The following is a 15929-nucleotide window of genomic DNA, read 5'->3' as shown; positions in this document are numbered from 1 at the left end:
TTCTAGTCTACAGTTCTACCTCTGTGTTCTACTCTACAGTTCTACCTCTGTGTTCTACTCTACAGTTCTACCTCTGTGTTCTACTCTACAGTTCTACCTCTGTGTTCTACTCTACAGTTCTACCTCTGTGTTCTACTCTACAGTTCTACCTCTGTGTTCTACTCTCTGTCTACAGTTCTACCTCTGTGTTCTACTCTACAGTTCTACCTCTGTGTTCTACTCTACAGTTCTACCTCTGTGTTATATTCATCCATAAGAACTCATGGCTTCATTATAAACACCTTGTTGGTCATCAGTTTGTCAATGGCCCAATGCAGATAACAACATTAACAAATACCTAAGATTGATAGAGGATAGCTACTCTCTAGCCACTATTTGAATCATTTCTTTATTCAGTTTACAGTGAGAAAGTTATGTATCACCCAATGTGGTGACTTTTTCCACAATGTTTGATATGACTCCAACGACTGAATCAGGCCCCTCCCTCAGTAGCTACACGGCTCCAGTGTTCACAGAGAGAGCAAACCAACTAGGACATAGGTGACATGATGACTGGGCCTGAGCCTTCACCACCTGACGTTAGTGATATAATTATACCATGAGCAGATATCTCTCCTGTCACACTAAGACCTGTCCTACAGGAACATTCTTGACTAAGGCTATTTCTTAATCTTTCCTTGATTCCTCACATCCTCTCTCCTCGCCTCCTTCCTCAACTCCATTGTAAATAACCATGCTGTTTTCTATCTCTCCAGGTGGGTCTGATGAGGAATGGCCGACTGTTGGCCGAGGACATCCAGAAACCATGATGAAACAGCACAATGCACCGGTGAGTACCCTACAACAAAGTGGACTGCTGACGGAGTAGACTGCTGACGGAGTAGACTGCTGACAGGGTGGACTGCTGACAGAGTAGACTGCTGACGGATTAGACTGCTGACGGAGTGGACTGCTGACAGAGTGGACTGCTGACGGAGTGGACTGCTGACGGAGTGGACTGCTGACACAGTGGACTGCTGACGGAGTGGACTGCTGACGGAGTGGACTGCTGACGGAGTGGACTGCTGACGGAGTGGACTGCTAATAGAATTAACATCTATCAGTGTTGAAGTCTAGCATGTTTGTTGGCATTTTAACTTTTGACTGTTGCCTTAGTGTCCAGTTTATTTTTTGGGTTTGCTAACAGTAACCCTTTATCACCACTAGACAACAGTCCTGTTAACAGTAACCCTTTATCACCACTAGACAACAGTCCTGTTAACAGTAACCCTTTATCACCACTAGACAACAGTCCTGCTAACAGTAACCCTTTATCACCACTAGACAACAGTCCTGCTAACAGTAACCCTTTATCACCACTAGACAACAGTCCTGTTAACAGTAACTCTTTATCACCACTAGACAACAGTCCTGTTAACAGTAACCCTTTATCACCACTAGACAACAGTCCTGTTAACAGTAACCCTTTATCACCACTAGACAACAGTAACCCTTTATCACCACTAGACAACAGTCCTGTTAACAGTAACTCTTTATCACCACTAGACAACAGTAACTCTTTATCACCACTAGACAACAGTCCTGTTAACAGTAACCCTTTATCACCACTAGACAACAGTCCTGTTAACAGTAACTCTTTATCACCACTAGACAACAGTCCTGTTAACAGTAACTCTTTATCACCGCTAGACAACAGTCCTGTTAACAGTAACCCTTTATCACCACTAGACAACAGTAACTCTTTATCACCACTAGACAACAGTAACCCTTTATCACCACTAGACAACAGTAACCCTTTATCACCACTAGACAACAGTCCTGTTAACAGTAACTCTTTATCACCACTAGACAACAGTCCTGTTAACAGTAACTCTTTATCACCACTAGACAACAGTCCTGTTAACAGTAACCCTTTATCACCACTAGACAACCGTAACTCTTTATCACCACTAGACAACAGTAACCCTTTATCACCACTAGACAACAGTAACCCTTTATCACCACTAGACAACAGTAACCCTTTATCACCACTAGACAACAGTCCTGTTAACAGTAACTCTTTATCACCACTAGACAACAGTCCTGTTAACAGTAACTCTTTATCACCACTAGACAACAGTCCTGTTAACAGTAACTCTTTATCACCACTAGACAACAGTCCTGTTAACAGTAACTCTTTATCACCACTAGACAACAGTCCTGTTAACAGTAACTCTTTATCACCACTAGACAACAGTAACTCTTTATCACCACTAGACAACAGTCCTGCTAACAGTAACCCTTTATCACCACTAGACAACAGTAACTCTTTATCACCACTACACAACAGTCCTGTTAACAGTAACCCTTTATCACCACTACACAACAGTCCTGCTAACAGTAACCCTTTATCACCACTAGACAACAGTCCTGTTAACAGTAACCCTTTATCACCACTAGACAACAGTCCTGTTAACAGTAACTCTTTATCACCACTAGACAACAGTCCTGTTAACAGTAACCCTTTATCACCACTAGATAACAGTCCTGTTAACAGTAACCCTTTATCACCACTAGACAACAGTAACCCTTTATCACCACTAGATAACAGTCCTGTTAACAGTAACCCTTTATCACCACTAGACAACAGTCCTGTTAACAGTAACCCTTTATCACCACTAGACAACAGTAACCCTTTATCACCACTAGACAACAGTCCTGTTAACAGTAACTCTTTATCACCACTAGATAACAGTCATGTTAACAGTAACCCTTTATCACCACTAGACAACAGTCCTGTTAACAGTAACCCTTTATCACCACTAGACAACAGTCCTGTTAACAGTAACCCTTTATCACCACTAGACAACAGTCCTGTTAACAGTAACCCTTTATCACCACTAGACAACAGTCCTGTTAACAGTAACCCTTTATCACCACTAGACAACAGTAACCCTTTATCACCACTAGACAACAGTAACTCTTTATCACCACTAGACAACAGTCCTGTTAACAGTAACTCTTTATCACCACTAGATAACAGTAACCCTTTATCACCACTACACAACAGTAACCCTTTATCACCACTAGACAACAGTAACCCTTTATCACCACTAGACAACAGTCCTGCTAACAGTAACTCTTTATCACCACTAGACAACAGTCCTGTTAACAGTAACCCTTTATCACCACTAGACAACAGTCCTGTTAACAGTAACTCTTTATCACCACTAGACAACAGTCCTGTTAACAGTAACCCTTTATCACCACTAGGCAACAGTCCTGTTAACAGTAACTCTTTATCACCACTAGACAACAGTAACTCTTTATCACCACTAGACAACAGTCCTGCTAACAGTAACCCTTTATCACCACTAGACAACAGTAACTCTTTATCACCACTACACAACAGTCCTGTTAACAGTAACCCTTTATCACCACTACACAACAGTCCTGCTAACAGTAACCCTTTATCACCACTAGACAACAGTAACCCTTTATCACCACTAGACAACAGTCCTGTTAACAGTAACTCTTTATCACCACTAGACAACAGTCCTGTTAACAGTAACCCTTTATCACCACTAGACAACAGTCCTGTTAACAGTAACCCTTTATCACCACTAGACAACAGTAACCCTTTATCACCACTAGACAACAGTCCTGTTAACAGTAACTCTTTATCACCACTAGACAACAGTAACTCTTTATCACCACTAGACAACAGTCCTGTTAACAGTAACCCTTTATCACCACTAGACAACAGTCCTGTTAACAGTAACTCTTTATCACCACTAGACAACAGTCCTGTTAACAGTAACTCTTTATCACCGCTAGACAACAGTCCTGTTAACAGTAACCCTTTATCACCACTAGACAACAGTAACTCTTTATCACCACTAGACAACAGTAACCCTTTATCACCACTAGACAACAGTAACCCTTTATCACCACTAGACAACAGTCCTGTTAACAGTAACTCTTTATCACCACTAGACAACAGTCCTGTTAACAGTAACTCTTTATCACCACTAGACAACAGTCCTGTTAACAGTAACCCTCTTTATCACCACTAGACAACAGTAACCCTTTATCACCACTAGACAACAGTAACCCTTTATCACCACTAGACAACAGTAACCCTTTATCACCACTAGACAACAGTCCTGTTAACAGTAACTCTTTATCACCACTAGACAACAGTCCTGTTAACAGTAACTCTTTATCACCACTAGACAACAGTCCTGTTAACAGTAACTCTTTATCACCACTAGACAACAGTCCTGTTAACAGTAACTCTTTATCACCACTAGACAACAGTAACTCTTTATCACCACTAGACAACAGTCCTGTTAACAGTAACTCTTTATCACCACTAGACAACAGTCCTGTTAACAGTAACTCTTTATCACCACTAGACAACAGTCCTGTTAACAGTAACCCTTTATCACCACTAGATAACAGTCCTGTTAACAGTAACCCTTTATCACCACTAGACAACAGTAACCCTTTATCACCACTAGATAACAGTCCTGTTAACAGTAACCCTTTATCACCACTAGACAACAGTCCTGTTAACAGTAACCCTTTATCACCACTAGACAACAGTAACCCTTTATCACCACTAGACAACAGTCCTGTTAACAGTAACTCTTTATCACCACTAGATAACAGTCCTGTTAACAGTAACCCTTTATCACCACTAGACAACAGTCCTGTTAACAGTAACCCTTTATCACCACTAGACAACAGTCCTGTTAACAGTAACCCTTTATCACCACTAGACAACAGTCCTGTTAACAGTAACCCTTTATCACCACTAGACAACAGTCCTGTTAACAGTAACCCTTTATCACCACTAGACAACAGTAACCCTTTATCACCACTAGACAACAGTAACTCTTTATCACCACTAGACAACAGTCCTGTTAACAGTAACTCTTTATCACCACTAGATAACAGTAACCCTTTATCACCACTACACAACAGTAACCCTTTATCACCACTAGACAACAGTAACCCTTTATCACCACTAGACAACAGTCCTGCTAACAGTAACTCTTTATCACCACTAGACAACAGTCCTGTTAACAGTAACCCTTTATCACCACTAGACAACAGTCCTGTTAACAGTAACTCTTTATCACCACTAGACAACAGTCCTGTTAACAGTAACCCTTTATCACCACTAGGCAACAGTCCTGTTAACAGTAACTCTTTATCACCACTAGACAACAGTAACTCTTTATCACCACTAGACAACAGTCCTGCTAACAGTAACCCTTTATCACCACTAGACAACAGTAACTCTTTATCACCACTACACAACAGTCCTGTTAACAGTAACCCTTTATCACCACTACACAACAGTCCTGCTAACAGTAACCCTTTATCACCACTAGACAACAGTCCTGTTAACAGTAACCCTTTATCACCACTAGACAACAGTCCTGTTAACAGTAACTCTTTACCACTAGACAACAGTCCTGTTAACAGTAACTCTTTATCCCCACTAGACAACAGTCCTGCTAACAGTAACCCTTTATCACCACTAGACAACAGTCCTGTTAACAGTAACCCTTTATCACCACTAGACAACAGTAACCCTTTATCACCACTAGATAACAGTCCTGTTAACAGTAACCCTTTATCACCACTAGACAACAGTCCTGTTAACAGTAACCCTTTATCACCACTAGACAACAGTAACCCTTTATCACCACTAGACAACAGTCCTGTTAACAGTAACTCTTTATCACCACTAGACAACAGTCCTGCTAACAGTAACCCTTTATCACCACTAGACAACAGTCCTGTTAACAGTAACCCTTTATCACCACTAGACAACAGTAACCCTTTATCACCACTAGATAACAGTCCTGTTAACAGTAACCCTTTATCACCACTAGACAACAGTCCTGTTAACAGTAACCCTTTATCACCACTAGACAACAGTCCTGCTAACAGTTGCCCTACATTGACCCTATTTCCTCCTACCACCCACCCACTGACTCCTACAGCTATGTGAGACGTCTGACTGTGTTGACTGCTTTCTGTGTTGACTGCTTTCTGTGTTGACCACTGATCATATAAACCCTTGACTGTGTTATCTGTGTGTTCAAGTGACTGTGTTGTCTATCTCCTCTACTGCCCCATCCACCCACTGCAGACCCTGGAGAAAGCCTTCCTGCAGCTGTGTGAGACCTCAGACCAGGTGGACTCCAAACACAGCACCTCCCCTCTGGGCGGGGTCCTAGAGAGCAGCCAATCATTCGAGAGCGGCCGGGACGAGAGTCTACCAATCCTGGGAGCCGGATCGGGACCAGTAGAAGAGCTGCCCAAATACTCAGGTAAATGTAGGGTTGTATGGACACAACACTGTATATACTCAGGTAAATGTAGGGTTGTATGGACACTACACTGTAGACGAATATTGCTGAACATTGCTGCTTAAACTGTGTGCGTGTGCGTGTGCGTGTGCGTGTGTGTGTGTGTGTGTGTGTGTGTGTGTGTGTGTGTGTGTGTGTGTGTGTGTGTGTGTGTGTGTGTGTGTGTGTGTGTGTGTGTGTGTGTGTGTGTGTGTGTGTAGCGGACTGGAAGGTACGAGTCAGGCATGTGATGCCAAAGTGGAGGAACATCGCAGCTCTGATTATCAAGACCACGGTGCGGATGAAGAGAATGCCAGGGTGAGGATGATGATGGTGGTGGTAGTGATGATGATAGTGATTTTGGTGGTGGTGGTGATGATTAAGGGGGGTGATGGTGGTTGTGGAGGGAGTAGATGAAGGGTGGTAGTGCTAATGGTAGTGGTGATGATGATGAAGGGTGATGGTGTTTATGAGGATGATAACGATTATAATGATGGTGGTGGTGAGGATGATGATGAGGAGGCAGAGGATGATGACGAAGAGGAGTAGTAGTAGAATGAGAATGAAAGATTTCCAATAGTATTTGCCCCCTTGTCTGGTATCTGTCCAGGTCCCTGTGTTTCCAGTTCCTGCTGCCAGTCATCCAGATCTCTCTGATGTGTCTGTGTATCGGAGGAGACCCCAAAGAAATACAGGTGGCTGTGGTCAACAATGAGACCTCCTCCAGCTCCTATAGCCAATCCCTGCTCTCCTTCCTGGACAACTCCAGCGTGCAACAGGTACTGGACCAAACAACTGGGTGGCATTCATTATTGCATAACGTAGCAAAGCGTTTTGCCACGGAAAAGGAAAAACAAGCGTTTCTTATTGGACAAGTTCAGGTAATCCCTCCCTGTTTCAGTCTGGAGGCAAACTAAATGTCTGTTTGTTCGGTATTAAGGGGTCAGACAGAGTTTGTTGTGGAGGAGGGGCACGGCCTAAAAGAGGAAGTAAGAAGAGTTACACTCTACACTCAGTCCCTGTTTACCTCTAGGTAGCTGGTTTCACTTCTGCTCTGCTCTTTATCATTCCAAAAGCACGTGCATGTGCTGTGTGTCTGTACAGGAACAAGCCAAGGAAAAGCACATTCATGTGCTGTGTGTCTGTACAGGAACAAGCCAAGGAAAAGCACGTTCATGTGCTGTGTGTCTGTACAGGAACAAGCCAAGGAAAAGCACGTTCATGTGCTGTGTGTCTGTACAGGAACAAGCCAAGGAAAAGCACGTTCATGTGCTGAGTGTCTGTACAGGAACAAGCCAAGGAAAAGCACATTCATGTGCTGTGTGTCTGTACAGGAACAAGCCAAGGAAAAGCACGTTCATGTGCAGTGTGTCTGTACAGGAACAAGCCAAGCAAAAGCATGTTCATGTGCTGTGTGTCTGTACAGGAACAAGCCAAGAACTTGTGTGTTTTGTTATTACAGTACGTACTGTACAGAAACAAGCCAAGGACTTGTGTGTTTTGTTATTACAGTACGTGCTGTACAGGAACAAGCCAAGGACTTGTGTGTTTTGTTATTACAGTACGTGCTGTACAGGAACAAGCCAAGGACTTGTGTGTTTTGTTATTACAGTATTACAGGAACAAGCCAAGGACTTGTGTGTTTTGTTATTACAGTACGTGCTGTACAGGAACAAGCCAAGGACTTGTGTGTTTTGTTATTACAGTACGTGCTGTACAGGAACAAGCCAAGGACTTGTGTGTTTTGTTATTACAGTACGTGCTGTACAGGAACAAGCCAAGGACTTGTGTGTTTTGTTATTACAGTACGTGCTGTACAGAAACAAGCCAAGGACTTGTGTGTTTTGTTATTACAGTACGTGCTGTACAGGAACAAGCCAAGGACTTGTGTGTTTTGTTATTACAGTACGTGCTGTACAGAAACAAGCCAAGGACTTGTTATATATATATTATATGCCATTTAGCAGACGCTTTTATCCAAAGCGACTTACAGTCATGTGTGCAGACATTCTACGTATGGGTGGTCCCGGGGATCGAACCCACTACCCTGGCGTTACAAGCGCCATGCTCTACCAACTGAGCTACAGAAGGACCTACAGTACGTGCTGTACAGAAACAAGCCAAGCAAAAGCACTTTCAGAGCCAACTCCCATAATCCACCTTTAAAAGGAATTGTGTGTTTTGTTATTACAGTACGACGAAACAGTTTGCGTATCTACCACACTGTCCTCCTTGTCAAAATCCCGTGAGCAAAATTACGTCTAAAAGATGTATAGAGTACCACATTATGAGTCATAATACCCATAAAACCTAGCGGTCAAACAGGGAAATGGTTCCAATCATTTTTCCACCATTCATTTTTCCCATAGTGGATTTTAGAAACACTTCGAATAAGGGCTGTGTTTCGTGTATTCTTACCCTGGGGTGACGTTTTGATAACCTTGTAAATCTCTTTAGGACTTAAAAAAAAGAAATGTAACCTTTATTTAAACAAGGTGCATTTTTTCTTGCTTTGACTGTGATGTGTGATTGTTTATGTACCTTAGTTGAATGCTCTGACTGAAAGTCTCTCTGGATAAGAGCGTCTGCTGAATTACCAAAATGTAAATCTGAAAATGAACATTATTCTAATGAGCTCCGCCCCCAAATAAAAACCACATTTGATTGGTCTGAACCGGACCAAATCTTAACCAATCATAATGTCTGTTTCACAAGTTTGGACAGTACAATAGAGTACAGTGCAGTGCTGTACAGTATACTTTATTGGGACCAGATTGAGGCGTGTACAGAGGTGACCAGAAAACGTTGTCTGTGGTTGTTGAAATCAAAGCCAGGGCAGACGGACCAAATTTCAACATCAATGGACAAAGGCATTGGACCCTGCTCACTGGGAAGTAGTCCACTATATGGAGGAATAGGGTGTAACACTGTCCTCCTGGTCAGACTTAGTCCACTAGATGGAGGAATAGGGTGTAACACTGTCCTGCTGGTCAGACTTAGTCCACTAGATGGAGGAATAGGGTGTAATTTAAGACCTAGCTATAGTCACTGATGGTGTCCCCTGTCCCTCCCTGCCCTAGGTGAACCTGTCCCATGCTGAGGCTTTTGCAGGGGCCTATAACGGAGAGTACTGGGCCGTCATCGGGTTTGGAAAGAATTTTACCAGCTACCTGACCAAGAGGTGAGACCTACCTCTGGACCTGTCTCTAGTCTAGTCTCATCTTCTTACCTTGTTCTTCTGTTCTTCTCTCTCTCTTCTTTCTGTTCTCTTCTCCTCTCTTCTTCTCTTCTCCTCTTTCTGTTCTTCTCTCTCTTCTCTCTCTCTCTCTCTTCTCCTCTCTTCTCTTCTCCTCTCTTCTCCTCTCTCTTCTCTTCTCTCTTCTCTCTTTCTCCTCTCCTCTCTTCTCTCTCCTCTCTTCTCTTCTCCTCTCTTCTCCTCTCCTCTCTTCTCTTCTCCTCTCTTCTCTTCTCTTCTCTTCCTCTCTTCTCTCTTCTCTCTCTTCTCTCTCCTCTCTCCTCTCTTCTCTTCTCCTCTCTCTTCTCCTTCTCTCTCCTCTCTTCTCTTCTCTCTTCTCTCTCTCTTCTCTCTCCTCTCTCTTCTCCTCTCTCTCTCTTCTCTCTCTCTCTCTCTCTCTTCTCCTCTCTTCTCTTCTCCTCTCTTCTCCTCTCTTCTCTTCTCCTCTCTTCTCTTCTGTTCTCTTCTCCTCTCTCTTCTCTTCTCTTCTCTTCTCCTCTCTTCTCTTCTCTCTCTCTCCTCTCTTCTTCTCCTCTCTTCTCATCTCCTCTCTTCTGTTCTGTTCTCTTCTCCTCTCTTCTCTCTCTTCTCCTCTCTTCTCCTCTCTTCTCCTCTCTTCTCCTCTCTCCTCTTCTCTTCTCTTCTGTTCTCTTCTCCTCTCTTCTCTTCTCTCTTCTTCTTCTCTCTCTCCTCTCTCTTCTCTTCTGTTCTCTTCTCCTCTCTTCTCTCCTCTCCTCTCTTCTCTTCTGTTCTCTTCTCCTCTCTTCTCTTCTCCTCTTCTCTCTTCTCTCTTCTCCTCTCTTCTCCTCTCTCTCTTCTCTCTTCTTCTCTCTCTTCTCTTCTCCTCTCCTCTCTCTCTCTGTTCTCTTCTTCTCTCTCCTCTCTTCTCCTCTCTTCTCTTCTCTTCTTCTCTTCTGTTCTCTTCTCCTCTCTTCTCTCTCTTCTCTTCTCTTCTCTCTCTCTCTTCTGTTCTCTTCTGTTCTCTTCTCCTCTCTTCTCTTCTCTCTCTCTCTTCTCTTCTCTTCTCCTCTCTTCTCCTCTCTTCTGTTCTGTTCTCTTCTCCTCTCTTCTCCTCTCTTCTCTCTCTCTCTCTCCTCTCTTCTCTCTTCTCCTCTCTTCTCTTCTGTTCTGTTCTCTTCTCCTCTCTTCTCTTCTCCTCTCTTCTCTTCTCTTCTCTTCTGTTCTCTTCTCTTCTCTTCTCTTCTCTTCTCTTCACCTCTTTCTCCTCTCTTCTCTTCTTCTCTTCTCTTCTCTTCTTCTCTTCTGTTCTCTTCTCTCCTCTTCTCTTCTCTTCACCTCTTCTCTCTCTTCTCTTCTCTTCCTCTCTTCTCTTCTGTTCTCTTCTCTCTCTTCTCTTCTCTTCTCTTCTCTCTCTCTCTGTTCTCTTCTCTTCTTCTTCTCTCTTCTCCTCTCTTCTCTTCTCCTGTCTTCTTCTGTTCTGTTCTCTTCTCCTTCTTACTTCTCTTCTGTCTCTCTCTTCTCTCTCTTCTGTTTCTGTTCTGTTCTCTTCTCCTCTCTTCTCCTCTCTTCTCCTCTCTTCTCTTCTCCTCTCTTCTCTCTCCTCTCTTCTCTTCTGTTGCTCTTCTCATCTCTGTTCTGTGTTGTATTATCAGGATCCTCTTCTGTTCTGTTCTGTTCTCCTGTTTCTCCTTCTACAGGATCCTTACTCTCTATCATGTCTGTTCTGTTCTCTTCTCCTGTTGTCTTCTCAGGATCTTTCCTGTTCTGTTCTGTTCTGTGTTGTATTATACAGGATCCTTCTGTATCATGTCTGTTCTCTGTGTTGTATTATACAGGATCCTTACTGTATCATGTCTGTTCTGTGGTGTGTGTTGTGTTATACAGGATCCTTACTGTATCATGTCTGTTCTCCTCTCTTCTCTTCTCTTCTCCAGGATTCTCTTCTCTTCTCTGTCTGTTCTCTCTTCTGTTCAGGTCTCTTCTCCTCTCTCTGTCTCTTCTGTCTCTTCTCTTCTCCTTATACAGGATCCTTCTGTTCTATTCATGTCTGTCTTCTCCTCTGGTGTGTCTCTTCTCTTCTGTTCTGTTCTCTTCTCCTCCTTACTGTATCATGTCTGTTCTGTCTTCTGTTTCTATTATACAGGATCTCTTACTGTATCATGTCTGTTCTGTTCTGTGTGTTGTATTATACAGGATCCTTACTGTATCATGTCTGTCTCTGTGGTGTGTGTTGTCTCTTATACAGGATCCTTACTGTATCATGTCTGTTCTGTGTCTGTGTTCTGTTTCTTCTCCTCAGGATCTTCTATCTTCTCCTCTCTTCTCTTCTCCTCCCCTTCTGTGTTGTATTATACAGGATCTCTGTATTATACAGGATCCTTATGTCTGTTCTGTTCTCTTCTGTGTGTGTTGTATTATACAGGATCCTTACTCCTCCCATGTCTCTTCTCTGTGTCTTCTCCTCTCTTCTCTTCTCCTACAGGATCCTTACTGTATCATCTTCTGTTCTCTGTCTGTTGTGTTCTGTTCTCTTCTCCTTCTTCTGTATCATGTCTGTCCTCTCTGTCTGTTCTCTTCTCCTCTCCTCCTCCTTACTGTATCATCTTCTCTTCTCTCTTCTTACTCTTCTCATGTCTCCTCTCTCTGTCTTCTCTTCTCTTCTCTTCTATTCTCTTCTCTTCTCTACCTCTCTGGTCCTCTCCTCTCTTCTCTTCTGTTCTCTTCTCCTGTGTTTCTCCTACAGGATCCTTACTGTATCATGTCTGTTCTGTGTCTGGTGTGTCTTCTCCTTATACAGGATCCTTATTATCATCTCTGTTCTCTGTGGTGTCTGTTCTTCTCCTCTTCTCTCTCTGTTCTGGATCCTCCTCTCTTCTCTTCTCATCTCTTCTCTTCTTCTCCTCTCTTCTGTTCTCTTCTCCTATCCTTTCTGTATCATGTCTGTTCTGTGGTCTGTTGTCTGTTCTGTTCTCTTCTCCTTCTCTTCTCCTCTCTTCTCCTCTCTTCTCTTCTCCTCCCCTTCTTTCTGTGTGTGTTGTGTTATACAGGATCCTTACTGTATCTGTCTGTTCTGTGTTCTCTTCTCCTCTCTTCTCCTCTCTTCTCCTCTCTTCTCTTCTCCTCCCCTCTCTCTCCTCTCTTCTCTTCTGTGTTCTCTTCTCCTCTCTTCTCTTCTCCTCTCTTCTCCTCTCTTCTCTTCTGTTCTGTTCTCTTCTCCTCTCTTCTCCTCTCTTCTCCTCTCTTCTCTTCTCCTCTCCTCTCTTCTGTTTTCTTCTCCTCTCCTCTTCTCTTCTCTTCTCTTCATTCTGTCTCCTCATACTGTCTGTCTTCTCCTCTCTTCTCTTCTCCTCTCTTCTCCTCTCTTCTGTTCTCTTCTCCTCTCCTCTCCTCTTCTCTTCTCTTCTCTTCACCTCTCTTCTCCTCTCTTCTCTTCTCCTCTCTTCTCTTCTCTTCTCCTCTCTTCTGTTCTCCTCTCCTCTCTTCTCCTCTCTTCTCTTCTGTTCTCTTCTCCTCTCTTCTCCTCCCCTCTCTTCTCCTCTCTTCTCTTCTCCTCTCCTCTCTTCTCTTCTGTTCTCTTCTCCTCATGTCTGTTCTGTGTTCTCTTCTCTTCTCTTCTCCTCCCTCTGTTGTATTATACAGGATCCTTACTGTATCTTCTGTTCTGTCTCTTCTGTGTTCCCTCTCTTCTCCTCTCTTCTCTTCTCCTCTCTTCTCTATTATACAGGATCCTTACTGTATCATGTCTGTTCTGTTCTGTTCTGTCCTCTTCTTTCTCTTCTGTCTGTCTCTTCTGTTCTCTTCTCCTCTTGTATTATACAGGATCCTTACTGTATCATGTCTGTTCTGTGTTGTATTATACAGGATCTTCTCCTCTCTTCTCCTCTCTTCTCTTCTCTTCTCTCCTTCCTCTCCTCTCCTCTCTTCTCCTCTCTTCTCTCCTCTCCTCTCCTCTCTTCTCCTCTCTTTCTCTTACCTCTCTTCTGTTCTCTTCTCTTCTGTTCTGTATCCTGTCTTTCTGTTGATTTGTCTTTTACTGTGTTGTTGTATTATACAGTAATGTCTGTTCTGTGGTGTGTGTTGTATTATACAGGATCCTTACTGTATCATGTCTGTTCTGTGGTGTGTGTTGTATTATACAGGATCCTTACTGTATCATGTCTGTTCTGTGGTGTGTGTTGTATTATACAGGATCCTTACTGTATCATGTCTGTTCTGTGGTGTGTGTTGTATTATACAGGATCCTTACTGTATCATGTCTGTTCTGTGGTGTGTGTTGTATTATACAGGATCCTTACTGTATCATGTCTGTTCTGTGGTGTGTGTTGTATTATACAGGATCCTTACTGTATCATGTCTGTTCGGTGGGTTGAGTTGTGTTATACAGGATCCTTACTGTATCATGTCTCTGTGGTGTGTGTTGTGTTATACAGGATCCTTACTGTATCATGTCTGTTCTGTGTTGTATTATACAGGATCCTTACTGTATCATGTCTGTTCTGTGTTGTGTTATACAGGATCCTTACTGTATCATGTCTCTGTGTTGTGTTATACAGGATCCTTACTGTATCATGTCTGTTCTGTGTTGTGTTATACAGGATCCTTACTGTATCATGTCTCTGTGTTGTGTTATACAGGATCCTTACTGTATCATGTCTCTGTGTTGTGTTATACAGGATCCTTACTGTATCATGTCTGTTCTGTGTTGTGTTATACAGGATCCTTACTGTATCATGTCTCTGTGGTGTGTGTTGTGTTATACAGGATCCTTACTGTATCATGTCTGTTCTGTGTTGTATTGTGCAGGATGATCCAGAGGCAGGTCTCTAAGGAGGTGGTGGATGGAGGGTCGGTGCACGTCTGGTTGGACCTGACCAGTAAGCTTTCACTCCGCAGTCTGTTGGCATTTGTCAATGTGTGAAATAATTCACCCTTAGAGAGACTAGAGTAGAATTATAATAGAATACAATATATTACAATACAATACAATGGAATACAATACAATACAATGGAATACAATACAATACAATACAATACAATACAATACAATACAATACAATGGAATACAATACAATACAATACAATACAATGGAATACAATACAATACAATGGAATACAATACAATACAATGGAATACAATACAATACAATACAATACAATACAATACAATACAATACAATACAATACAATACAATACAATACAATACAATACCATGGAATAGATACGTTGTGTGTGAAAATGACCACTAGGTGGTAGTGTAACTGTGTGGGCCTTCTGAATGATGGTTTATCTCCCAAATGATGGAGATTGGAAAAGGCATTTTAATGATGATTCATCTTGAGATATTTTTTTAAATGTTTATTAAATTGATCAATCAAAAGTGTTTTTTCAAGCGATAATAGACTTGATAATGATGCCATTGTTTTCACCTCGTAGTGTGTTTTTGTCACCAGATCAACAGATCGCCATGATGCTTCAGAAGAAACTAGCAGATGCCTTTGAGGTACAACCAGAGTTCCCTGTTGTTTCCACCCTGCAGATCTACCTGCTCTTTCTTCAATGTGAACGAAGCCTTATTGTTTAATGGTGCCGTCTGGCTTTCAAAACCTCATACAGATGATATCTTTATCTAGTGTAATACACACTGACTGCATGGCAGCAGGGTCGTTCTCTGTTCTGCTCATCTGGACTGATCTAAAAACACCATGGATGAAAGTAACATGGCAAATCAATGCCTGCTAGAAATGCCTACCTCCTTAGAGACCTGCCTCTGGATCATCGCTTTCAACCTGTCCACTTCTTTTTTACATCAATGCAGATTAATGAAATGTGACGAGGTGAGGAAGTCACTTGTTCAGACTGTTGAGATGCAGCCCAGCTGTTGAAGTAGCTTGTTCAGACTGTTGAGATGCAGCCCAGCTGTTGAAGTAGCTTGATCAGACTGTTGAGATGCAGCCCAGCTGTTGAAGAAGCTTGTTCAGACTGTTGAGATGCAGCCCAGCTGTTGAAGTCACTTGTTCAGACTGTTGAGATGCAACCCAGCTGTTGAAGTAGCTTGTTCAGACTGTTGAGATGCAGCCCAGCTGTTGAAGTAGCTTGTTCAGACTGTTGAGATGCAGCCCAGCTGTTGAAGTAGCTTGTTCAGACTGTTGAGATGCAGCCCAGCTGTTGAAGTCATTGTTCAGACTGTTGAGATGCAACCCAGCTGTTGTTTGTTCAGACTGTTGAGATGCAGCCCAGCTGTTGAAGTAGCTTGTTCAGACTGTTGAGATGCAGCCCAGCTATTGAAGTAGCTTGTTCAGACTGTTGAGATGTAGCCCAGCTATTGAAGTAGCTTGTTCAGACTGTTGAGATGCAGCCCAGCTGTTGAAGTAGCTTGTTCAGACTG

The 15929-nt window shown here is 42.7% G+C and overlaps 1 pseudogene; it reads left to right on the top strand.

The window, feature by feature from the left end:
- Positions 1 to 754: 754 nt before the first annotated feature.
- LOC124017653 overlaps positions 755 to 15929 on the top strand; it is a 33034-nt pseudogene continuing 17859 nt past the window's right edge.

Source organism: Oncorhynchus gorbuscha, unplaced genomic scaffold (genome assembly GCF_021184085.1).
Source record: "Oncorhynchus gorbuscha isolate QuinsamMale2020 ecotype Even-year unplaced genomic scaffold, OgorEven_v1.0 Un_scaffold_2971, whole genome shotgun sequence".
NCBI lineage: Eukaryota > Metazoa > Chordata > Actinopteri > Salmoniformes > Salmonidae > Oncorhynchus > Oncorhynchus gorbuscha.
Note: the sequence above shows the minus strand (reverse complement) of the source record. Positions and strands in the feature narration are given on the sequence as shown.